Below are 26,362 nucleotides of genomic sequence, written 5' to 3' on the forward strand. Positions count from 1 at the left end.
GAATCCCCTTATAAAACCATCAGATCTCAGGAGAACTCACTCACTATCACAAAAACAACATGGGGTAAATGGCCCCCATGATTCAGTTATCTCCACCTGGTCCTGCCCTTGACACATGGGCATTAATACAATTCAAGGTGAGATTTGGGTGGAGACATAGAACCAAAGCACATCAGTACCCATCGGAAAACTGCAGCCAACTTCAAATTCCCATCAGTGCAGATCCTCGTGTTGGTGAGATTATTGTGCACCATTCCCAGTACACATGCTCACACACACAAATACAAACACACACACACACACACACACACACACACACACACACACCTCCCTTCCTACTATTCCAATTGTCATACATTCAACCAGGCCAACAATTTCTAGAAAACAAAAGGGGAGAAAGTTGCAGGGTACATGCAAGGACACATAAGATTCTGAGGACAGTTCCTAACAAGCCATAAAACAGAAGAGAAAGCAAAGAATAATCCTGGTGGCAGCAAATGCTCCAAGTTTTAGTTCTCACATATTTCACCCATAGCAGAAAATCAAGAAGGAAGGATAGATAAAGATTTAATCTGAGTAAAGCCTTCTAGAAACTGAGAATTATACTGGGATTTGTGCTGGTTGCCCTGACCTAAGCTGTAGATCGAAGAAGTGAATCCCAGCTTAAGTGAGTGGTAAAAGGAACTTAATTGTTGCTAGCAAACATATCCTGCAGATTTCACTTTTAAAAGGAATAAAAAGTAGAGAAGAAAAATACAAGCCAGGTAAAGAAGAAAATGTTCTAATAAGAGAAAAGGAACAGCCTCTGAAATCCTTGAAGAAAGAGCTTACTGGATATAGTAATGGATACAGAAGAAAAGTTTTCAAAATAGTTTGGCACTCTCCACAGAGATCAAGGAGAGATGGCCTCTAATGAACCTGGTGGGAAAAAAAAGATGAGGTGAAAAAGCAAAAGAAAAGGATGAAAAGACAAGGAATCAAATGAAAAAAAGTAACTGAATAAGATAAAGAGAAACCCACACAAGGAAAAAATGAATTCAGGAAAGAGTTGGTTTGCAAGCAGGAATGTAAGAAAATAGAGTTCGAATTAAATGACTTATACAATTGGAAGAGGCAACTACTTTTCAAACCCAAACAGTTAAAAACAAAACTGAGAAGGCCTTTAAGGAACAACAACTGATTAAAACTCAACCTCAGCTAAGGATCAAATAAAGGGTATAGCTGATATTAAAACCTCAGTGCAGACTAATGTGGCACTCAGTAAATTCTTTCACTTGGGATAAAACGGATCAGAAAAAAAGAGACTGAGGACTGAAGCCTTGTAGAGCCAAGATATCCTCAAGTAAATAAAGAGAAGGAAGGGGCCTGCACAAAGGTGAAAAAGATAAGAAATACAGGAACTCTAAGAATTATATCTAGCAAAAATTTTAGGTCTGGCTATTAACACATCAAGCTGACTGAAGTTAAGTAGATAAGAAGCCAACAAAATTTTTGAGAATTGTACTGCAAAAATAATCTGGTCTCAATTCAAAGAGGAATATGATTATTGAATACTTAAAACAAACTTTAGACACCAATTTTCTACAGATAAGAGGCTGCCAGAGAAAACTGTTCAGTCCCCAAGGAGGCCCAGTGCCCATTTGTGTTGTAGCCAAGGAAGTTACTGAAAAGGAAAAAATTCCAAGAGGCTGAACACAATGGTATGGAGGACAATGGATGGAGGAGCCTCTCCCAGGAAGCAGAATCTGGACATAATTAAGAAACATTCTTGGGCCCAAGATAGGGGTCCCCCAAAATTAATTTCGGAATTGCTACAACTTTTGACTGCTCTATCTCTCCTACTGTTTGCCTTTCTGAATCGGAGTGATTTTGGCAACTATTCTTCCCAGTTAGTTCTACCAGGGTGTAAGGGGAAAGGAGGGACAAGTTACTTGTCTTTTTAGTTCATGAAGTCTCCAGATCAAGAGGTACCACATCTGAACATAAGGAACAGACTCTTGTATATCACCCAGAGGCACTGAACTTTGAGCACGATGTTGTAACTGAATTTGGCAATGAGACAGACTGCCTTTGGGAGGGGTGAGTTACTTTGCCTATGGTAGTAGAGAGAGATCTGAATATGGTGAACACAAATGAGAAGCACAGAATCATTAGGGCTGTTTACCAGCTATGTTTTAGGGAGATATATAGGACAGTTTTCTCTTCCCTCCTTGGAGTTAGATGTGGCCATGTGATTTGCCTTGTTCACTGTGCCACATGTCATCAGAATGCTAAAATAAGGGCTTCTGTGGATATGGAGAGAAACTCTTTAGAAAGTGGCTACTATTCTAACATATGAATAACAGCCTTTTAAATAGAAGGACTCAAATTTCCAATGCCTTTTCATGTCTGGCCACAAGTCAGAAATGGAACAAACATGGATATCACTAAAGTAGTTCTGATAAGTCATTCTCAAACCCCAAAAGTTTAGCTATATTGTTATAAAAGCCAGACTAAACTCAAGTGTAGTATAAGAAAACAACCTCTTTTTAACCCAAGTATTGTGTAAGGAATTTATAACAAGTAATTAAGTGAAACGTTTAAATTTTTAATGACCTAAAACATTACATTCGAACACACTGGCTGCAGCAGTCTGTTACACAGCATGACTTACTGGCAAAGCATAACATTAAAATCTGTCACTTCCGAACATAAGAACATTATCATATCCCAATAGAAGGAGGGATAATATAGGCTCCAGAAGTCATGACACTTGTAGGCAGGGAAAAAACAGGTCAGGAATAAGGCAAACGAGGCAGAGAATGTAAAAAAAGAACTAAGAATGGCAGCAAAGATTTCCTTTGGATAATTTCAGACAGTTTTGAAGTTATACAAAGGCATGAGTCACCCTGATGTCTATCACTCCATCAACCTGACCACCAACTTAGCTCCTTCCTCAACTACAGTCCACCTCAAGATGATGTTCTATGGGAACATGCTTCTAGTTTACAATGAGAGTCTCAGGAATCCCTTGTATGACCAATACTGCTGCTGATGCTAAAGACTCATACCACTAGGTACCTAAGGTCAGTCTAACTATGTATCTTCAGTAATCCCTCCATGCATGAAAAGAGCATATACTAAAACACTAAAATCTGCAATCAGCTTATCTTAATCCCATGATAATTCTTTTCATATCACTCAAAAACATACAGTGGTATAAAAACTTACTCTAGAGTGGAGGGAAGGACTGGTAAATACCATTCTTAGATATCCCCTCTATGAGGGGTACAGCAAGATTTAGTTACCCTGCCTAAGACTAGTAACTGGAAAGGCAAAGGGGAATAACTACAAATGCCACTAACAGTTGCTGAGTTCCTACAATGAGTCAGACCCAATATCAAAATACTGTATACAACAGTCCCCGCCTTATCCATGGGGGACATGTTCCAAGTCCCCAAGTAGATGCCTGAAACCAAGGATAGTACTAAACCCTATATACAGTATGTTTTTTCCTATACAAAATGTCCCCTAAACAGTGTCCCTTCATTTTAATGTTGATGAGAAAAGAAACTTGATTCCCAGCTGGGACCACTGTCTATGTATGTTTAGAGTTGGCCCATTCTCCCCATGTCTGTATGGGTTTTCTCTCCAGTACTCCAGCTTCCTCCCATAACCCAAAGCTGTGTCCACTAGGTGGACTGGCATGTCTACATGGTTCCTCTCTGAGTGAGTGTGGGTGGGTGTGTGAGTGCCCTGCAATGGAGTGGTGTCCTGTCCAGAGCTGGTTCCTGCCTCAAGGCTTAAGCTGCCAGAATAGCCTCTGGTTACCTGGAGTACTTAACTAGAATAATTGGGTAAATAATTATCTTGTTTTATTAATATTTCTTTTTTTTTTTTTTTTTTGAGACGGAGTTTCACTCTTGTTACCCAGGCTGGAGTGCAGTGGTGCGATCTCGGCTCACCGCAACCTCCGCCTCCTGGGTTCAGGCAATTCTCCTGCCTCAGCCTCCTGAGTAGCTGGGATTACAGGCACGCGCCACCATGCCCAGCTAATTTTTTTTATTTTTTAGTAGAGACAGGGTTTCACCATGTTGACCATGATGGTCTCAATCTCTTGATCTCATGATCCACCCGCCTCGGCCTCCCAAAGTGCTGGGATTACAGGCATGAGCCACCGCGCCCGGCCTAATATTTCTTAAATGTAAGTATCACTAACATTTATTTCCATGTTTAACATTATAAACGTTTTTATCTTTATTTACAAGTTGGTGATGTTTTTATGAACAGAAATATGCCATAGGAAATTAACTCTTGCTTGTATCAATTAGCCTATGGTAAAACTGGTTTCATTATATGTTGTTTCACTTAAAGTCAGTTTTTAAGAACCTATCTATGATGTTAAGCGAGAATTTACTGTATGTACATATCTATGATAAAGTCTAATTTATAAATTAGACACAGTAAAAGATCAGCAATAACTAATAATAAAATAGAACTATAACAATATATAGAAATAAAAGTTTATGGTCCCTCTCTCTTTTCCTCTCTTACAATATCTTATTGTACTGTACTCATCCGTTTTTTCACTCAGTTGCCATAAGCAACCGAAACAGTAGGAATCAAAACCATAGATAAGAGGCGGAACTACTGTATACTCTATCTCCTGCAATCCTTACGATAACCCCACAGGTATACACAATTATTCACATTGGATAAGTAAAAGAAGTGAAGTAGGACCAGGCATGGTAGCTCGCACCTGTAATCCCAGAACTTTGGAAGGCCAAGGCAGGCAGATTGCTTGGGCCCCAGAGTTCGAGACCAGCCTGGGCAACATGACAAAATCCTGTCTCTACAAAAAATACAAAATTAGCCAGGTGTGGTTGTGTGTGCCTGTGGTCCCAGCTAATCAAGAGGCTGAGGTGGGAGGATTGCTTGAACCCAGAAGGGAGAGGTGAAAGTGACCCACTGCACTGCAGCCTGAGCGACAGAGCGAGATCCTGCGTCAAACAAACAAACAAAAAATAATTGAAGTAAAAAACTAGGTTAAGTATTGGTACAAGTTTACACAGCTAGTAGAGTAGAATATAATCTTAAACCAAATCCTATTGGCACCAAAACTGAATGCTTTTCATCAGTAAAGCATCACAGGCCAAAAACTCTTAACACTTAGGACATCTGTGTTGGACTTTCTTTAATATAATATTTCTCAGTGTTAGTCAAATACATTTGATTAATTCCATTTCTGTCTTTTCAATCCCTACTTTCTCAAGCCTTGCTAAGCTCTATGCTGTGAAGACATTTACTTATTGTACAACATCTATGAAGACCTTCACTTATTTCATACTTCTATAATACAAACAGTTATTAAGTGCATAGTTCAGATACCGATCCAACACTGCAGATGTAGCACTGAACTAACATTTAGGGAAAACAAACTGCAACCTCAGCCCATCATATTTCTGAGGCGATCCTTACCAGAATTGAGAATAATTTAAGTGGAGGAGGTCTATATAGTCCTGCAGTATGTGGTAAGCTCCAAATCTGTGGAGCACCCTTGCTTCTGATACGCATGGCCTTGACAGCTGGACTTCTGCCTGGAGTTCCCAAGCATACTCCAGTCTCATTTCCTTCTCTGTAATTTTCCGTATTTTTTAAATTGTCTACAATGAGCAAATTTTACAATTACACAAGAAAACATATCAAATTTTATTCTTAAAAATCCATTATTAGCTAGTGGCAACTTGCCTAACTGAGCTAGAACCCAACCCATAATGCATCTTAATATTCAAACACAGGGATCCTGGAACTACCCCAATACAGGTGAGGTATAAAGAATTCACCTGTTGGCACGGCAAAGTGGCTCATGCCTGTACTCCCAGCACTTTGGGAGGCTGAGGCGGGTGGATCACCTGAGGTTAGGAATTAGAGGCCAACATGGTGAAACCCTGTCTCTACTAATAATACAAAAATTAGCTGGGTGTGGTGGCGCACGCCTGTAATCCCAGTTACTCAGGAGACTGAGAGGCAAGAGAATCACCTGAATTCGGCAAGCAGAGGTTGCAGTGAGCCGAGATCCCACCATTGCCCTCCTGCCTGGGTGACAAGAGCAAAACTTCGTCTCAAAAAAAAAAAAAAAAACTTCACCTGTCCAAACCTCAGAATGGGAGAAAATTCCTGCAAATCACATATTTGATAGATAATGTATATAAAGAATATATAAAGACCTCTTAAAACTCAATAACCAAAAAAACCCTCAAAAGTGGCAAAAAATATGAACAGCCACTTCACCTAGGAAGATACATGAGCACCAGACAACCACACGGAAAATGCCCAATATCATCAGTCAATAAGGAAAAGTAAATTAGATCTCAGTGAGATACCATTAAATATTTATTAGAATATTTAAAACTAAAAAGACTTGCCCTAGCTGGGTACAGGGGCTCACACCTGTAATCCCAGTACTTTGGGAGGCTGAAATGAGCAGATCACTTGAGGCCAGGAGTTTGTGTCCAGCCTGGGAAACACTTGAAACCCCATCTCTACAATAAATACAAAACTCAGCCAGGTGTGGTGGCATGTGCCTGAGGTCTCAGCTACTTGGGAGACTGAAATGGGAAGATTGCTTGAGCCCAGGATGTCAAGGTTGCAATGAGCCATGATCATACCACTGCACATCAGCCTGGGTGACAGGACGATGAAACCCTGTCTAAAAACAAAACAAAACAAACAAACAAAAAAACTTGTCTCATCCCAAGTGTTGGCAAAGATATAGAGCAACTGAAACTCTTGTACACTGGTGGTAGAAGGGTAACAGAGTACAACCAACCTGGACAAGAGTTTGGCAGTTTCTCAAAAACATAAACACATATCCACCATATAACTTAGCCCTTGGGGAAACAAAAACATATGTTCACACTTATATACAAATATTGCAACAGCTTTTTTTATAATAACCAAAAAATGGAAACAACCCAAATGTCCAATAACAGGTAAATGGACTTTTTAAAACTGCCATATCCATCCCACTCAGCAGTAAAGGAAAACAAAATAGTGGTATATACTACAATATGCAAGAATCTCAAAAAAAAATAAGCTGATGAAGCCAGACAAAATAAAAGTTCATACTATATGATTCAATTTATATAAACTTCTAGAAAATACAAACTAATGTACAGTGAAAGAAAGCAGATCAGAGGTTGACTGGGGAGGGGAGCAAAGGAAGGAGAAATAACAAGGGAGTGGAAGGAAACTACTGGAAGTGATGGATAGGTTCATTATCAACTATAATGATTGTTTCAGTGGTACAAATATACATTAAAACTCATCAAATTGTATACTTTCAATATATGTTATTCATAATACCTCAATAAAGTTCTTTAAAAATTCATTATTAACACAATTAGATGTCATATATAAGTTTTAGTTCACAATTATTCAAAAAATTGTCTCAAGTCTCTTAAGCCACTGTGTATTACAGGGACAGTCTTCGTAAAAAAGCAAAATGCTTCTTTTCTCCATGCATCACACAAAACTGAAAAATAAAAGGAGAGTTTATTCACTTTTAATGGTATACACAGACTGCATATTAAAGGACATGCCTGACTGCTTAGCAGGGCAGATCCTACTGCTCTGAATTGAGGTAGAGGAGCACAAGAATATATTTCTTTTTTCCTATTACTCCAAGGCTTCCCTTTTAAGTAATATTAGACATGACAAAAGGATTAAGGCAACATGGTTTTCTCAATTTGATTATCTTCTTTGAATTTCAACAGACTGCTAGTTAATGTAAATATAGCAAATAGACTGAAATTCCTGTGTAACTGATGCAGCTACTGTCTAGACAGAATAATGTAAATATATGTGTATGTATGTGTGTGCACGTGTGTGTATAAATATATCATCCACACACATTGTTCTTTCAAATCCAATAAATATGTAAATTTTACAGTGCTGAAAAATTAAAATCCTGAACAATGTTTAATCTTCCTCCTTTTGTATGGTGAAATGCATGACCATACAAATATAAAAATTTAGATAACAAGTTTACTAATTTCTCCTCAGAGATACCAAAACAGTATATAGGAAGGTAGGCCATACTTTTGGTAGCTTTAACCTTGAGTGATAAGAATACACCACTTAAAACAGCACTACACAGCATAAAAATCAATGAGAATTAGAACTCTGGTAGGCTTCACAGACTAGGTAGCCTTGAGTTTAACTTGATGTGATGTGTATAAACAAAGAAGAGGGCCGGGCGCGGTGGCTCAAGCCTGTAATCCCAGCACTTTGGGAGGCTGAGGCAGGTGGATCACGAGGTCAAGAGATCGAGACCATCCTGGTCAACATGGTGAAACCCCGTCTCTACTAAAAATACAAAACATTAGCTGGGCACGGTGGCACGTGCCTGTAATCCCAGCTACTCAGGAGGCTGAGGCAGGAGAATTGCCTGAACCCAGGAGGCGGAGGTTGCGGTGAGCCGAGATCGCGCCATTGCACTCCAGCCTGGGTAACAAGAGCGAAACTCCGTCTCAAAAAAAAAAAAAAAAAAAAAAAAGAAGAAAGGCCTTTCCTGTAGGAAAGATCAACATGAACAAAAAGCATAGTTGGTATAGAGGAAGGCAAAGAGATTAACCTCACCAGAGAAAGGAACATGTAGATAAGCAACAGACATCAAGACTGCAAAAGAAGGGATGAAATAAATTATTGAAAGCGTCAGGAAAGTGTCAGCATATTCACAGTGGCAAAACAAGGTTTGTTGGACATTACTGGGCAGTCTGGAGTCTTGAGCAAAGTGTTTAAACGAGATTAAATGTAAAATAGCATGCTGGAGAGACTGACTGAGGAGAGCCTGGAGTCAAGAAGTTAGAAAGTTGTAGTGAAAATGACTGGATTAAGATGGGTGAAGTTTGAATGAGAAAAGAAGGGATGCACAGAAATGATATGGAAGAGTGCTATTATGAATAAGAAAAGAGAAGTAGGGAAAAGAAGTTTATCTTAAGAGAAGAAAATAATAGTAAATTCCATTTCAATCAGATTTTCCAAGACAAACTGGAAATCCAGATATTATGTAAAAATCTAGGTTTTAAATAATAGCAACAAATTCACAATGTTTACAAATATAGTGCAGCTGGTATGAATCCTCTACAAACTGGACTTGGCCTTCAGGTGGCAAAGTATTTTAGACCTCGGTTAGGAATAGCCTAAATCAGTAAAAGGAAAAACTGTTTAAACCTTTAGAATTAAGTAGATGTCCTGGCTAGTGCACCCATTCAGGTCATTCCCACCTTTGCTTGTTTTGACTAGGCTATTTTAAAACTCTGTAAGAATAGGAGATCAATTGTAGAAAACTGATAGTCACGCATGTAACTCCTATCCGTAAAAACGTTTCTGGTAAAATGCATTCGTTATTGCCCTGGGAATACTAAGAAATTTTGCATCTATTTATAAATTTAACATGCCTTATTTGCTTATCAATGTGTGACGATGCTTTGAGTTCTCTTTTGAACCAGGTGCAGTATCTCACTAGTTCCCTCCTTAATTAACAAGTTCAGTATTTAACAGATTTTAGATTCATAGTGGAGACATGATTTAATCCTCTTTTAAAATTTATCCTTTAGCATCAGTTAGACTACTAATTAGGATTATATAAAGACCCTCCCCGTTTTTCCAACCCACTTAGGTTTTTTAGTTCGTAGATTTTTGATATTGGTATAATGGGGAAAAGGTACAGCTGTCTGAGAGGATAAGCACGGAAAGACATTTAAACTGAGTCACTTTTCAGCTCCACAGAACAGCTTGGAAACTAATTAAATTGAAGCATTCATGTAAGTTTTATTTCCACCTCTCTTATTTATGCTCAGACTTTTAAAAAATGAAACAAAAGCAAAAAACTGTATCTTAGATCCAGGTGTTTGTTTCAAACTGCAAGTCCCAACCCTTGAGTGGAAGTAAACAAGTTAGCAGGTCAAGACCAGATTATTATTATTATTTTTAATGGATTGAAATAGGAAGAAAAAAGAGTAATAGGAAGGGAAAGAGAAGGCAAAAAGACTGCCTGAGAGCATCACGTATGGTAACTAATGCTTTATAAACGTTTGCATTTGGGTGCCTGTGCTGGTTTATGATAAGAAATCTATTTTTTACTTTGGGTTACAGGCAAAAAAGTTTTTTTCAAAGCCACTGATCATACATGGGCATTCACATGCCCCTTTGAATTTTTTTGAAAAAACTGTGCACCCCCTTGCACTTTTTTTTTTTTTTTTTGAGACGGAGTTTCGCTCTTGTTACCCAGGCTGGAGTGCAATGGCGCGATCTCGGCTCACCGCAACCTCCACCTCCTGGGTTCAGGCAATTCTCCTGCCTCAGCCTCCTGAGTAGCTGGGATTACAAGCATGTGCCACCATGCCCAGCTAATGTTTTGTATTAGTAGAGACAGGGTTTCACCATGTTGACCAGGATGGTCTCGATCTCTTGATCTCATGATCCACCCGCCTCAGCCTCCCAAAGTGCTGGGATTACAGGCTTGAGCCACCGCGCCCGGCCACCCCCTTGCACTTCTAAAGTTCACATCTAAAACTTCCCATTGAAAATTATAAAGGACATAGTTTCTAGCATACTATAAATATTTATATGTTGAAACAAAATAATTATATCTTTCTTTTAACTTTATCCAATGAAATCTAAACACCATAACATTTTAACACTCACCATCAACCATTTTAAAAATACATGAACAAGTTCTTTTGTAACAGCAAGAGATTTTACATTGTTCTTTTTTCACCTTCAACTCGTATTTCCACTCCACTTCCACTGGTCTGGAGAAGCTTAGAAACACCCTCAGAATACAACTGTGCAGCTTTTACAACGGTGTATACAGAAGAATACAAAGTGGTGGCAGCAACCTCACTTTTAAGAGAGTCTGTCCTAGCCAGGCGCGGTGGCTCACATCTGTAATCCCAGCACTTCGGGAGGCCGAGACAGGCAGATCACCTGAGGACCAGCCTGACCAACGTGGAGAAACCCTGTCTCTACTAAAAATACAAAATTAGCCAGGCATGGTGGTGCATGCTTGTAATCCCATAGGGTGGCTGAGGCAGGAGAATCACTTGAACCCGGGAGGCGGAGGTTGCAGTGAGCCGAGATAGCGCCATTGCACTCCAGCCTGGGCAACAAGAGTGAAACTCTGTCTCAAAAAAAAAAAAAAAAGAAGAGAGAGAGCCTGTCCTAAATATATACACTTACTATATACTTACAAAAATATTTTTAAAATAAAAATACATAAAAAGGAGTCTGTCCTCTAATTTAACATCCCTAATCTTTTCATTCATCCCCTAAATGTAATACCCCATCATACACATATATAACAGCCATTAAAAAGGGAAGTTATATGAGTTAATAAAACTTCTCTAACATAGCCTTATAGATGCTTTCAGTCAACTGAGAATTAAAATGTTATTACTTTTAGCCAAAATAGCACATCTAAATTACTTAGGAAGTTGAAAGACGGTGAGCTACAAGTCAATTATAGAGCATCAAGCCAGGAGAACTAGAGGAACGCAAACAGCTCCAGAGAACTTCACTGTATAGGGTTCCACAGGAGCCAAACTCAAACTTTTTTTTTGAATTTATTTTATTTTTTCTTGATCCTCATAATTTAAATCCTTTTCTTATTTTACTTTGAAAGGCAGGAAAAGCTTTTCCCAAATGCGACGTGTGGATTTCAAACATGAAATCTTTAAATGTGATACAGGAAATCCTAGGTGAAAGAGTACTGGAGAAGGGACAGTCTAGTTTATTCCCATGACTGGATGACTTTTAACGGCTGGCTCTGTCTGCCATGGAGAGCAGGCCTGAGCTTTCATTTGATAATCTTAACTACCAGCTACTCATCATTAGCATGTAAGACATCTACTACCAGGAACTGTCTGGAATTACTGCTGTTACTATAATAGTAAATCCTGATATCATAGCAAGAATTACATAACCTGAAATTACTCATTTTCTAGAATAGAGTGGGCCCACCACGTCCATAGGTCCTGCAATCCCAGTTAATCAAAAATATTAAAAAATTAAAAACAGTACAACAATTAAAAATAATACAAGTTTTCTTTTTTGTTTTTGAGACAGAGTCTTGCTCTGTCACCTAGGCTGAAGTACAGTGGTGCAATCTAACCTCCACTCACTGCAATCTCTGCCTCCCAGGTTTAAGCGATTCTCCTGCCTCAGCCTCCTGAGTAGCTGGGATTACAGGCACCTGACACCATGCCTGGCTAATTTTTGTATTTTTTAGTAGAGACGGGGTTTCACCATGTTGGCCAAGCTGGTCTCAAACTCCTGGCCTCAAGCGATCTGCCCACCTTGGACTCCCAAAGTGCTGGGATTACAGGCATGAGTCACTGTGCCCAGCCCAAATTTTAAAATGTAACTATTTACACAGAATTAGATATTCTAAGTAATTTAGTGATAAAGAATATGGGTGGATATACATAGGCTATATGCAAATACTACACCATTTAATAAAAGGCACTAGCAGATTTGAGTATCAGGAAGAAGTCCTGGAACCAATCCCCTAGGGATACCGAGGGACAACTGTACTGTCTCTACAGAATCGCTTCCCATATCCATATGATGAAGTCATCTTGAAAACTAACAACTTTGCCTAAGAAAATTTTAGAACAGAACCTCCCCTCTTGTCAGATCCTATTTCTATCACTGAATATAGATGGCCTCACTAGGGTAAAACAGACATCAAACAACTTTACTCTTCTCCATTACTTTGTAAATAAATTTGAGCCTCAAAGTACCTACCAGAGAATTGTTAGGGAAGTTTTTAGTTTTATTGTTGATGGATTTAAGGATTTGTATTTATTTTCTTTTTAATTGAATGCCCTATGGTTTTCAGAAGCAAGAAGGGTAGCCTAGCAGCGATAAGAAATGATGGCTTTTTTCCTCTACTGCTCCTTATCCACAATATGAAAAACAGAACAGAATAATAAAGCCTCCCCTCAATCTACTAATTTAGGGAGGAAAAATCTCATATAACATTAGACCAAGATTTCTCAATCTCTCCACTCTGATCATTTGGGACCAGATAATTCTCTGTTGTAGGAGGCTGTTTTTAGCACTGTATCAAGTTTAGCAGCATCCCTGGCTTCAGCCCACTAAGTGCCCTCCTATCCCCCAGCTGTGACAACCAAAAATGCCTGCAGACATTGCAAAATGTCTCCAAGAAGACAAAACCGCCCCTGGTTGAGAATCAAGACATTACAAGAAAAGGATTTCTTATTCAACATTAACCACTCAGCAGCACTCTCTAGGTAAAGACATTCCTCTAGGTCTGGGAGTGTCAGATTTCACCTGAGAACTCTCAGAATTCTGCCCTTTTCTTCAGTGTGAACAATAACAGTGAATAATAAAAAATGTGTTGTAACTCACTCCTCTGTGAATGGGTATGATCACCTAGTGTGTGATGTACTTCAGTCAGAAAACATCTTAATTTCAAGAGGATTTTTTTTTAACGCTATACATGTGAAAACCATGGTTTTTTTCCTGAAGAAGGATGCTAAATAGCTTGAGAAGACCCAGAAATTTAGAAGGTTACTGCCTTTTTCAGAGCTTATAAACAAACTGCACTAAGAATTTATCATACGAGTCTCAATCACTGACAAAGAAGACAATTTACAGCCTTTAGTGTTATCCTGAGTTATCTAAATTAATGACACAATGACACATTTATATGTTTTAGAAAAGTTAGAAATATAACTACATAACTGCCACCAAAAAAACATTTTGATTTGGGTGTAAATAACACCATAGCATAATAAGAATTTCTACCTATTTCATTCGGTGTTACATTCTCAAAATGAAAAAACACCCTGCCAAAGACTTCAGACAACTGTAACAAAAAGCATCTCTCCACATAAAACAAATATCTTAGGTGAGATAAACACATCTAAATAATGTCCTAAGGGAGAATGAAGTCATGGGATGTGAGGTCACACCTCTTTACAACTCTCTAGAGCACTGGGGAACCACGAATAAATTTAAAAATAAATACAACATTACTCAGTGTGGGTCTTTAAAATACTATATTTGCTAATACAGAAAAATTAGCCGGGCGTGGTGGCATGCACGTGTAGTCCCAGCTACTTAGGAGGCTGAGGCAAGATAATTACTTGAACCCAGGAGGCAGAGGCTGCAGTGAGCTGAGATCGCGCCACTGCACTCCAGCCTAGCGGACAGAGCGAGACTCCGTCTCAAAAAAATATATATACTTTATTTGCTCATTTTAATGTTTTACACATAAGAGGAACCATCACATTCAACATCCAAAAAGAATTACTCCCTAAACTGCCAACTAAAAATTATTTGACTTTCAATATAGCCTAACTACATTATTAGAAGGCTTACTTCCTCCCCACTTAAGAACAAACTTCTTTTAACAGTCAGTCGTTTGTTTGTTCACTATTTAATTCATTCAACCAACATCTTTTGAGGGCCCAATATTGGCCAGGCACTGTGGTAGGCCCTAGACAAACGAAATTAGACAAGGCACTTTCTCCAAATTCAAGGAATTGACCAATCTACTTCCTGCCTCTTTATCCTTTTTCTTTACCACCTCTCACAATGTCAATGGGCACAAAGCAAGGTGCTAAGTCCTGTATAAAACCAGCATCAACTATGCATCAATTATACAAAATGTTACTCACATTCTAGTCTACTCAAAAAGTATCGCTAGCTGTCTAATAACTTTCTTCAGACTGCTGAGTAAATTAAGCAAGCCAGCTGTTTTATAACAAAATGTACGTAAAGAAACATACTACAAAAATTGTCAATAACTGTATCAACTAAAAATAAGAGACCATATGCCAAAGTTTGAGCCAAACTTCCATGAACTGCATGATCAATGGGTATTGAACAAGAAGTACAATCAAGCAGAGTACATTTCTGTACTCTTACCGTGGTACATCGGAAATCCTATCAAAGGAATGAATAAATGGCTAAGTGAGCAAACGAGCAATGTGAAACAGAAGCATGAACCACAAAGAATTTGTGGAAAATACATTGTCCATCCCCACTGCCTGAGCTTAATTTTAAAATATAAGAGCTATACCCACCAGAAAAAAGGACTGCCAGACATCCCACTGCATGGAAACCCCAAAGTCTTACAGGACTAGATCTCCCCACTTCCTTCTACCCCTCCCTGACAAGATCTTCTTCCACTTCCATTTAGAGATCACAGCTCTTGATAGAGGAAAGGGGAGGGAGGGAGGAGTCAGGAGGGTAATGGTTTGAATGGTGTGTAACTGCCCGAGGAGGACTCTGTAAAACAGGGTTCACAACAGGAAAAACTCTGAGCGGAGCAAAGAAAGAAGTTTGAATTTCAAGTTCAAAGAACTGTAAACTGCTCCTAATTCTTCAACTCATTCACAGACCTTTTAAAGTCTGAGACTCAGAAGACCCAGTTTCCACCCAGCCATTCATATGATGAATGCCTGTTAGCCATCAGGAACTGAGCGAACCACAGAATGTGTACATCCATCTGACTTCCATGACTAGACACAGAAACAAGAAGCTGCCAGCAACAAAAAGTTAAGTGAAGGAGACGAAAGTAATCTGACACAGTCTCTCCTTCACTGAGCGAGTAGCAGAATGAGATCAACATGAGGACAGGAAAATAACATACCCAAAGCAGTGGCCACAGGGAAAATAATGCAAACAGGAGGCAGGGAAATACTGGGTAGAAAAGAGCAGTTCCCCAGCAAAGACCCCACCCTCAAGCCTGAAAACCCACAGCCCTAAATGGGAACATGCATTTCTGCTTTTGCACCAAAATGTTGCCTTTTGGCCTGCCACTCCCTCTACCCTGTACCCACATAAACCCCAAACCCCAGGCTCCACGAGCAGAAGAAGTGAAGAGCAGAAGAGCAGCAGAGTGGCATGGCAGAGAAAAAGAGACCAGAAAGAGCATCTGAACATCAAGAGGAGTGCAGCTAGATATGGTCGGAGACTAGATCAGCCATGGGACAGTCCGACTCCAGGGTAAGATCACCTTCCTACGCCATCCTCTTTCCAGCTCCCCATTCATCCCTCTGACAGCCACCTCGATCTGGCAATAAAATCCCCTACATTTACTATCCTTCAATTTGTCTGTGCAATCTGATTATTCCAAGATACTAGACAAGAACCTGTGTAGCAAGAGGGCACTGAACTGGTGAACATGTAAGCCGTCTACGGACAGTACAGCTAAAAGAGCACTGTAACACACACAGGCACCCACCCTCAAATGCTACCATGGGGCCAGAGCCCAAAAGCACTAGCCCAATCTCCTGCACCTGTCTGTTGTGGCACACTCCCCCTCCCATAAGGGGTTTGAGCAGCCAGCTAAACAGACAAGCCACATCCTTGTCACATGTCCTGTGAAAAGGTTCAGGGAACTCTCCAGTTTTAACAACATTAGCTCTGGTACTAGCATATACTCTTGTGGATTTGTAAATCCTTGTCCTTTCTGGTTTCTATGTAATTTTTAAAATATTTTATTGATTCAGCCGTATATTTTTTAAAATACGTTAAAAACATTTAATCTAACTTTTTTAGATAAACTGTACAGGGAGTGATTTCTCTGAATGTCTGATTTAATATATTACCAGAAAAATGTGCTCTGGTATTGCTTTTGGCTTTCTACTTGGTTACAGAAGAGTTGCTGAAGGGCCAAACACCTGCCTTTTCATATCACAAATGCTCTTTTAAGAGAGCCAATATGGGGATTCTGCTAGTTGCTGAGTATAACAAATCTGACTTATACATTAGCCAAGATCTCAGCGAAGGTTATAATAAATTGTTGGGGAGGGAACAGCATTAAAGGTAAAGGTAAGTCAAGGCCAGAACCTGGAATATCTTTCTTATATGCCATGCCAAGGAGTTTGGACTTAATAAGGATGCTGGAGGAAATCAATGGATGGAGAGTGATCAGTTTGATATTTTAGGTGGACCATTCTCGGTTCAGGATGCAGCATGGCTTGATTAGTAAATCAAGGTGCTTTTGGTAAAAATAACATTGCCACTTTAGCCAGCTTAAACTTTGTTTTACTTATTAATTGTGGTAATAAACAAATAACATAAAATTTATCATTTAAACCATTTTTAAGTGTACAGTTTAGCGGCACTAGGTACATTCACATTGTTGTGCAGCCATCATTACTATCCTCTTACAATTGAAAATCAAGGAAATAAAAAGACATGAAAGCCTACAGCAAAATCACAATTTAAAACAAAGCAAACATTACAAGAGTAAAATATTATCATTATAGTAGTTTTGGGAGAAATTAACTTTCCATTTAGAATTCTATACCACAGAAAGATAATAAAACTATGCTTTGAGAACTCAAATGAAATAAACATTCAGAACATAAACATGAACTGATGAAGCTGTAAAAATAAATATTAAGTAAAGAAAATGATAAATATATGGGTAATAAAAAATATTAACTGTATAAAGCAATAATAATGTCTAATTGTATAGTTACAAGAATGTAAATTGTGGGATTATAAGAAATCAAAACATAGACAACATAAAAATTGGGAAAAGGTAAATAAAATTACAGGTTCTGTCTTGACCCAAAGTTACTTTGGTCTGTTTTAACTTCACTGTGTAAACAAAGTCACCAGGAAGTTTACACAACAACTGGGTGGAGCCCACAGCAGCTCAGCAAGGCCTCTGCAGGCAGACTGTCGACTAGACTCCCTTCTTGCTGGGCAAGGCATCTCTGAAAAAAGGCAGCAGCCCGTCAGGGACTTATAAATGAAGCCCTCACCTTCCTGGGACAGGGCACCTGAGAAAAGAGGCAGTTGTGGGTTCTACTTCAGTAGACTTAAACATCCCTGCCCACCAGCTCTGAAGGGAGCAATGAATCTCCCAGCACAGCGCTTGAGCTCCGATAAGGCACAGACTGCCTCCTCAAGTAGCTCCCTGACCCCATGTATCCTCAGTGGGAGACACCTCATACAGGAAAGTTCTGGCTGACATCTGGAGGGTACCCATCTGGGACAAAGCTACCAGAGGAAGGAACAGACAGCAATCTTTGCTGTTTTGCAACCCCCACTGGTAATTCCCAGGCAAGCAGAATCTGGAGTGGACCTCTAGCAAACTCCAGCAGATCTGCAGCAGAGGGATCTGACTGTAGAAGGAAAACTAACAACAGGAAAGTAGCTTCAACATCAACAGAAAGGACATCCACTCAGAGACCCCATCCAAAAGTCACCAACTTCAAAGACCAAAGGTAGATAAATCCACAAAGATGGGAAGAAACCATTGCCAAAAAGGCTGAAATCACCAAAAATCAGAATGTCTCTTCTCCTCCAAAGGATCTCAACTCCTCACCAGCAAGGACACAAGACTGGATAAAGAATGAGTTTGAGGAACTGACAAAAGCAGGCTTCAGAAGGTGGGTAATAACAAATTTCTCCGAGCTAAAGGAGCATGTTGTAACCCAATGCAAGGAAACTAAGAACCTTGAAAAAAGGTTAGACAAACTGCTAACTAGAATAACAAGCATAAAGAACGTAAATGACTTGATGGAGCTGAAAACACAGCATGAGAACTTCATGAAATATACACAAGTTTCAATACCCAAATAGATTAAGTGGAAGAAAGAATATCAGAGATTGAAGGTCATCAACTCAATGAAATAAAGTGAGAAGGCAAGATTAGAGAAAAAAGAGTGAAAAGAAGTTAATAAAGCCTCCAAGAAACATGGGATTATGTGAAAAGATCTAATCTACGTTTGATCAGTGTACCTGAAAGTGACAGGGAGAATGAAATCGAGTAGGAAAACACTCTTCAACATATTATCCAGGAGAACTTCCCCAACCTAGCAAGGCAGGCCAACATTCAAATTCAGGAAATACAGTGAACGCCACAAACATATTCCTCAAGAAGAACAACCCCAAGGCAAATAATAATCAGATTGACCAGGGTTGAAATGAAGGAAAAAATGCTAACGGAAAGATCAGGTTAGGGAAATGCTAAGGGAAAGATCAGAAAGAAAGATCAGGCTACCCACAAAGGGAAGCCCATCAGACTCATAGAAGATCTCTCCGCAGAAACCCTACAAGCCAGAAGAGAGTGGGGGCCAATATTCAACATCCTTAAAGAAAAGAATTTTCAACTCAGAATTTCACATCCAGCAAAACTAAGCTTCATAAGTGAAGGAGAAATAAAATCCTTTACAGAGAAGCAACTGCTGAGAGATTTCATCACCACCAGGACTACCTTACAAGAGTTCCTGAAGGAAGCACTAAACATGAAAAGGAACAACCAATACCAGCCACTGCAAAAACATACCAAACTGTAAAGACCATCGACACTATGAAGAAACTTCATCATCTAATGGGCAAAACAACCAGCTGGCATCAAAATGGCAGGATCAAATTCACACATAACAATATTAACCTTAAATGTAAATGGACTAAATGCCCCAATCAAAACACAGAGAAAACAATTTGATAGAGTCAAGATCCATCAGTGTACTGTATTCAGGAGACCCATCTCACGTGCAAACACACACATAGGCTCAAAATAAAGGGATAGAGGAAGATTTACCAAGCAAATGGAGAGCAAAACAAAGCAGGGGTTGCAATCCTAGTCTCTGATAAAATGGACTTCAAACCAACAAAGATCAAAAGAGACAAAGAAGGGCATTACATAACAGTAAGGAAATCAATGCACCAAGAAGAACTAACTACCCTAAACATATGTGCACCCAATACAGGAGCACCCAGATACATACAGCAAATTCTTTTTTTTTTTTTTTTTTGAGACGGAGTTTCGCTCTTGTTACCCAGGCTGGAGTGCAATGGCGCGATCTCGGCTCACCGCAACCTCCACCTCCTGGGTTCAAGCAATTCTCCTGCCTCAGCCTCCCGAGTAGCTGGGACTACAGGCATGCACCACCATGCCCAGCTAATTTTTGTATTTTTAGTAGAGACAGCGTTTCACCATGTTGACTAGGATGGTCTCAATCTCTTGACCTCGTGATCCACCCATCTCGGCCTCCCAAAGTGCTGGGATTATAGGCGTGAGCCACCGCGCCTGGCCAAGCAAATTCTTAATGACCTACAAAGAGACTCAGACTCCCACACAATAATAGTGGGAGACTTTAACACTCCATTATCAATATCAGACAGATCATCGAGACAGAAAATTAACATGGATATCCAGGACTTGAACTCAGATCTAGACCAAGTAGACCTAATAGACATCTACAGAACTCTCTACCCCAAATCCAGAGAATATATTTTCTTCTGAGCACCACGTTGCACTTATTCTAAAATTGACCACATAATTGGAAGTAAAACACTCCAGCAAATGCAAAAAAATGGAAATCATAACAAACAATCTCTCAGACCAGTGCAATCAATTAGAACTCAGGATTAAGAACCTCACTCAAAACCACACAACAACATGGAAACTGAACAACCTGCTCTTGAATGACTACTGGATAAATAATGAAACGAAGGCAGAAATAAAATGTTGTTCAAAACCAATGAAAATTAAGACACAACGTAGCAGAATCGCTGGGACACATTTAAAGCAGTGTCTAGAGGAAAATTTATAGGACTTAAATGACCACAAGAGAAACGAGGAAAGATCAAAAATCAACACCCTAATGTCACGATTAAAAGAATTAGACGAGCAAGATCAAACAAATCCAAAAGCTAGCAGAAGACAAGAAATAACTACGATCAGAGCAAAAATGAAGGAGACAGAGACACAAAAAAACCCTTCAAAAAAATCATTGAATCCAGGAGTTGGTTTTTTGAAAAGATCGACAAAATAGATAGACCACTAGCCAGACTAATAAAAAAGAAAACAGAGAAGAATCAAATAGATGCAATAAAAAATGATAAAAGGGATATCACCACTGATAGCACAAAAATACAAACTACCATCAGAGATTACTACAAAAAGCTCTATGCAAATAAACCAGTAAATCTAGAAGAAATGGATAAATTTCTGGACACTTACATCCTCCCAAGACTAAACCAGGAAGAAGTTGAATCCCTGAATAGATTGACAACAAGCTCTGAAGGTGAGGCAGCAATTAATAGCTTACCAACCAAAAAAAGTCCAGGACCAGATGGGTTTGAAGGTGAATTCTACCACAGGTACAAAGAGGAGCTGGTACCATTCCTTCTGAAACTATTCCAAACAATACAAAAAGAGAAAATCCTCCCTAACTCATTTTATCGGACCAACATCATCCTGATACCAAAATCTGGCAGAAACATAACTAAAAAAGAAAATTTCAGGCCAATATCCATGATGAAAATTGATGCAGAAACTCTCAATAAAATATAAATAAAATAAAACTCTCAAACCAAATCCAGCAGCACATCAAAAAGCATATCCATCACGATCCAGTCGGCTTAATCCCTGGGATGCAAGGCTGGATCAACATACACAAATCTATAAATGTAATCCATCACATAAACAGAACCAAAGACAAAAACCACATGATTATCTCAATAGATGCAGAGAAGGCCTTCAACAAAATCCAACAGCCTTTTATGCTAAAAACTCTAAATAAACTAGGTATCAATGGAACATGTCTCAAAATAATAAAAGCTATATATAACAGACCCACAGCCAATATCATACTGAATGGGCAAAAACTGGAAGCATTCCCTTTGAAAACCAGCACAAGACAAGGATGCCCTCTCTCACCACTCCTATTCAACATAGTATTGGAAATTCTGGCCAGAGCAATCAGGCAAGAAAAGAAATAAAGGGTATTCAATTAGGAAAAGAGAAAGTCAAATTGTCTCTATTAGCAGACAATATGATTGTATATTTAGAAGACCCCATCGTTTCAGCCCAAAATCTCCTTAAGCTGATGATCAACTTCAGCAAAGTCTCAGGATACAAAATCAATGTACAAAAATCACAAGCATTCCTATACACCAATAACAGACAGTGAGCCAAATCATGAGTGAACTCCCATTCACAATTGCTACAAAAACAATAAAATACCTAGGAATACCACTAACAAGGGACGTGAAGAACCTCTTCAAGGAGAACTACAAACCACTGCTGAAGGAAATCAGAGAGGACACAAACAGATGGAAAAACATTCCATGCTCATGGTTAGGAAGAATCAATATCGTGAAAATGGCCATACTGCCCAAAGTATTGTATAGATTCAATGCTATCCCCATCAAGCTACATTGACCTTCTTCACAGAATTGTAAAAAAAAACCTTAAACTGCATATGGAACCGAAAAACAGCCTGCATAGCCAAGACAATCCTAAGCCAAAAAAAAAAAAAAAAAAAGCTGGAGGCATCACACCACCTGATTCAAACTATACTACAAGACTGTAGTAATCAAAACAGCATACTACTGATACCAAAACAGAGACATTGACCAATGGAACAGAACAGAGGCCTTAGAAATAACACCACATATCTACAACCATCTGATCTTTGACAAACCTGATAAAAACAAGCAATGGAGAAAGGATTCCCTATTTAATAAATGGTGTTGGGAAAACTGGCTAGCCATATGCAGAAAGCTAAAACTGGATCCCTTCCTTAAACTTTATACAAAAATTAACTCCAGATGGATTAGATATTTGAATGTAAGACCTAACACCATAAAAATCCTAGAAGAAAACCTAGGCAATGCCATTCAGGACACAGGCATGGGCAGGACTTCATGACTAAAACATCTAAAGCAATGCCAACAAAAGCCAAAATAGACAAGTGGGATCTAATTAAACTCCAGAGCTTCTACACAGCAATAGAAACTATAATTAGAGTGAACCAGCAACCAACAGAATGGGAAAACATTTTTGCAATCTACCCATCTGACAAAGGGCTAATAACCAAAATCTAAAAAGAACTTAAAGAAATTTACAAGAAATAACCCCAGACAAACACTTTTCAAAAGAAGACATTTATGCAGCCAACAAACATATGAAAAAAAGTTCATCATCACTGGTCATTAGAGAAATGCAAATCAAAACCATATTGAGATACCATGTCATGCCATCTCATGGCGATCATTAAAAAAATCAGGACATAACAGATGCTGGAGAGAATGTGGAGAAATAGGAACGCTTTTACACTGTTGGTGGGAGTGTAAATTAGTTCAACCATTATGGAAGATAGTGTGGCTATTCCTCAAGGATCTAGAAATGGAAATACCATTTGACCCAGCAATCCCACTACTGGGTATATACCCAAAGGGTTAATAAGTTTCATTCTATTATAAAGACACATGCACATGTATGTTTATTGTGGCACTGTTCACAATAGCGAAGACTTGGAACCAACCCAAATGCCCATCAATGATAGAATAGAAAAAGAAAATGTGGCACATATACACCATGTAATACTATGTAGCCATAAAAAAGGATGAGTTCACGTCCTTTGCAGAGACACAGATGAAGCTGGAAATCATCGTTCTCAGCAAACTAACACAAGAACAGAAAACCAAACACTGCATGTTCTTACTCATAAGTGGGTGTTGCACAATGAGAACACATTGACACTGGGAGGGGAACATCACATACCGGGACCTGTCGGAGGGTGGGGGGCTAGGGGAGGGATAGCAGGGGGTGGGAGGATTGGGGAGGGATAGCATTAGGAGAAATACCTAACGTAGATGATGGGGTGATGGATGCAGCAAACCACCATGGCACATGTATACCTATGTAACAAACCTGCATGTTCTGCACATGTACCCCAGAACTGAAAGTATAATAGGTAAATAAATAAAAATAAATAAATAACAGAAAGAATAACAGTATAAAGTCTAAGGCTTACTGGAGAAAACTTAAGCAGAGAAGTAGCAAATCACTCATGATCTGTCAAACATTAGTGCTCTCTTAGAGAGGAATCCATCCCCATACATCCAAGCAATTATGTCCTAATGGAAATCTCCTCATTTAGAAGGAAGTGACTTCTTTATGAAGAAGGAAATCTCCTGATTTAGAAGGAAGTGACCACTGGCTGGTATCAGCCTGTTCTTACCTTCACCTGAGACCTCTCAACCCAGCTGTCAGCTGAGCCACAAAAGAAATGAGGAAATGAACAACCAAGCCCTTAGGTCTTGTCTCTCCCAGGTGAGATATAGGATGGAAAAGATAAAAATAAATAAATTCTAACCAAGACAACTGGCTTATCTATAATAGTAGCAAACGACAACAAAAAAAACTATAAAGCCAGACCGGGCACAGTGACTCACACCTGTAATCTTAGCACTCTGGGAGGGCAAGGAGGGAGGCTTGATTCTAGCAGTTAAGGACCAGCCTGGGCCACAAAGCAAGACCCCCATCCCTACAAAAGAAAGATTTTATTTTTAATTAGCTGGGTGTGGTGGCATGTACCTATAGTCTCAGTTGGGAAGCTGAGGCAAGATCACTCACGCTCAAGAGTTTAAGGCTGCAGTGAACCAAGATCACGCCACTGCACTCCAGCCTCAGCAACAGAGTAAGACCCTGTCTCCAAAAAAAACAAAAATCTAATCTAATCTATCTATCTATCTATCTATCTGACAACAGTTATCAGGGCTTCAAGGAGAAATCTGACAATGCTACCATCTATAGGATATTTCACACATTTATCAATAGAGACATTAAGCAGACAAAAAAAGAATAGAACTATGTGAACACTACAATTCACATACTGGATCCAACAACTGGAAAATACATTCTTTTTTTGCCAAGCACACCTGAAAAATTGTCCATGTTCCTAATAAGCCTTAAAGCAAGCCTCATATAATTTCAAATAATCAGTCCCATATAATTTCAAAGAATTAGACAAACCACACCCTCAGATCATAACATATTTCATTGGGAATTATCAAAATAACTTCAATAAAACCTATACATTTTGAAACAAAAATGACCTGTGGCTCAAAAAAGAAATATGCTGGAAACTAGCAAATACTTAGAATTTAATGAACATCTACTTATGAAAACTTGTGGGAAATATCTAAAGCTCTAGTCAAAGACAATTATACCAGATCTACAAGGTTTTACAGGTAAACACTATCAAACACTCGATAGATAATTTCAGTTGTATATACAATCTTGGAGAATAAATAAAAGAAACACTCCACACTAATTTCACAGAACTAGTATAACTGATATGGAAAGGAGGCAGAAGGGCAGGGTCCCTGGCAAGGGCTCTACCCTCAAGCCTGGACCCACAGCCCTAAATGTGGATGGGCTGTTTTTACACTCAAATGTTGCCTTTTGGCCCACTACGCCTCCCTATTCTGTGCCCATATAAACCCTAAACCCCAGGCTCCACAAGCAGAAGAGTGGCAGAGCAGCAGAATGGCACACCAGAGAAGGAGAGAAGAGAGAAAGCATCTGAGTGTCGAGGGGAGTGTGGCTGGGGATGATCAGAGAGGAGATTGGCCATAAAACAGCTGAACTCCAGGACTTCCCACTCCATTCCCTTTCCAACTCCCCATGTGTATTAGTGCATTTTCATACTGCTGGGTACTTTATAAAGAAAAAGAGGTTTAATGGACTCACAGTTCCATGTGGCTGGGGAGGCCTCACAATCATGGTTGAAGGCAAAAGGAACATCTTACATGGCGTCAGATAAGAGAGAATAAAAAAAAAAAAAATCAAGCAAAAGGGGCTTCCCCTTATAAAACCATCAGCTCTCATGAGACTCATTCACTACCACAAGAACAGTATGGGGGAAACTGTTCCCGTGATTCAGTTACCTCTTGTAGGGTCCCTCCCACAACACTTGGGAATTATAGGAGCTACAATTCAAGGTGAGATTTGGGTGGGGACACAGCCAAACCATATCATCATCCCACTGAGAGTCACCTCCATCACTCAATAAAATGCCCACATTCACTATCTTTCAAGTCCATATAACCTGATTCCTCCTGGATGCTAGACAAGTATTCAGGATGCACTAGGTGCAGGAACGCAAAAAGGCTGTCACACTGACTCCACTGAGCTACTTAACACTTAAGCCATCCCCAGACGGCAGGGCTAAAAAGGCACTGTAACACCCCTAGTCACTGCCATGGGGTGAAAGCCCAAAATCACTCACCCCAGCTCCTGCACCTGCTCACCTGCATGATCCCCCCCACCCTTAAGGAGTTTGAATGCATGGCAGCTGAGCAAACGTGCCACACCCTGGTTGCAAGTCACACAAAGGGTTTAGGGAATTCTCCTGCCTCATAACCATAATGCCATATTTTGACAAGGACTATACAAAAAAGGAAAATTCAGGCCAATCTCTCTCATGAATATGGATTTTTTTTAAAAAAAATCCTAAACAAAAACAACAGCAAATCAAATCCAGGAATATATAATAAAAGACAATATATCATAACCAAGCTTTCA

The 26,362-nt window shown here is 39.3% G+C and overlaps 1 protein-coding gene across 3 annotated transcripts in view; it reads right to left on the minus strand.

The window, feature by feature from the left end:
- Positions 1-26,362, minus strand: part of UMAD1 (UBAP1-MVB12-associated (UMA) domain containing 1) — a 254,941-nt gene that overhangs the window by 223,277 nt on the left and 5,302 nt on the right. The window lies entirely within an intron of this gene.

The sequence above is a fragment of the Aotus nancymaae genome, unplaced genomic scaffold (genome assembly GCF_030222135.1).
Source record: "Aotus nancymaae isolate 86718 unplaced genomic scaffold, 86718_ANA_hifiasm-v0.15.2.pri h1tg000025l, whole genome shotgun sequence".
Lineage (NCBI taxonomy): Eukaryota > Metazoa > Chordata > Mammalia > Primates > Aotidae > Aotus > Aotus nancymaae.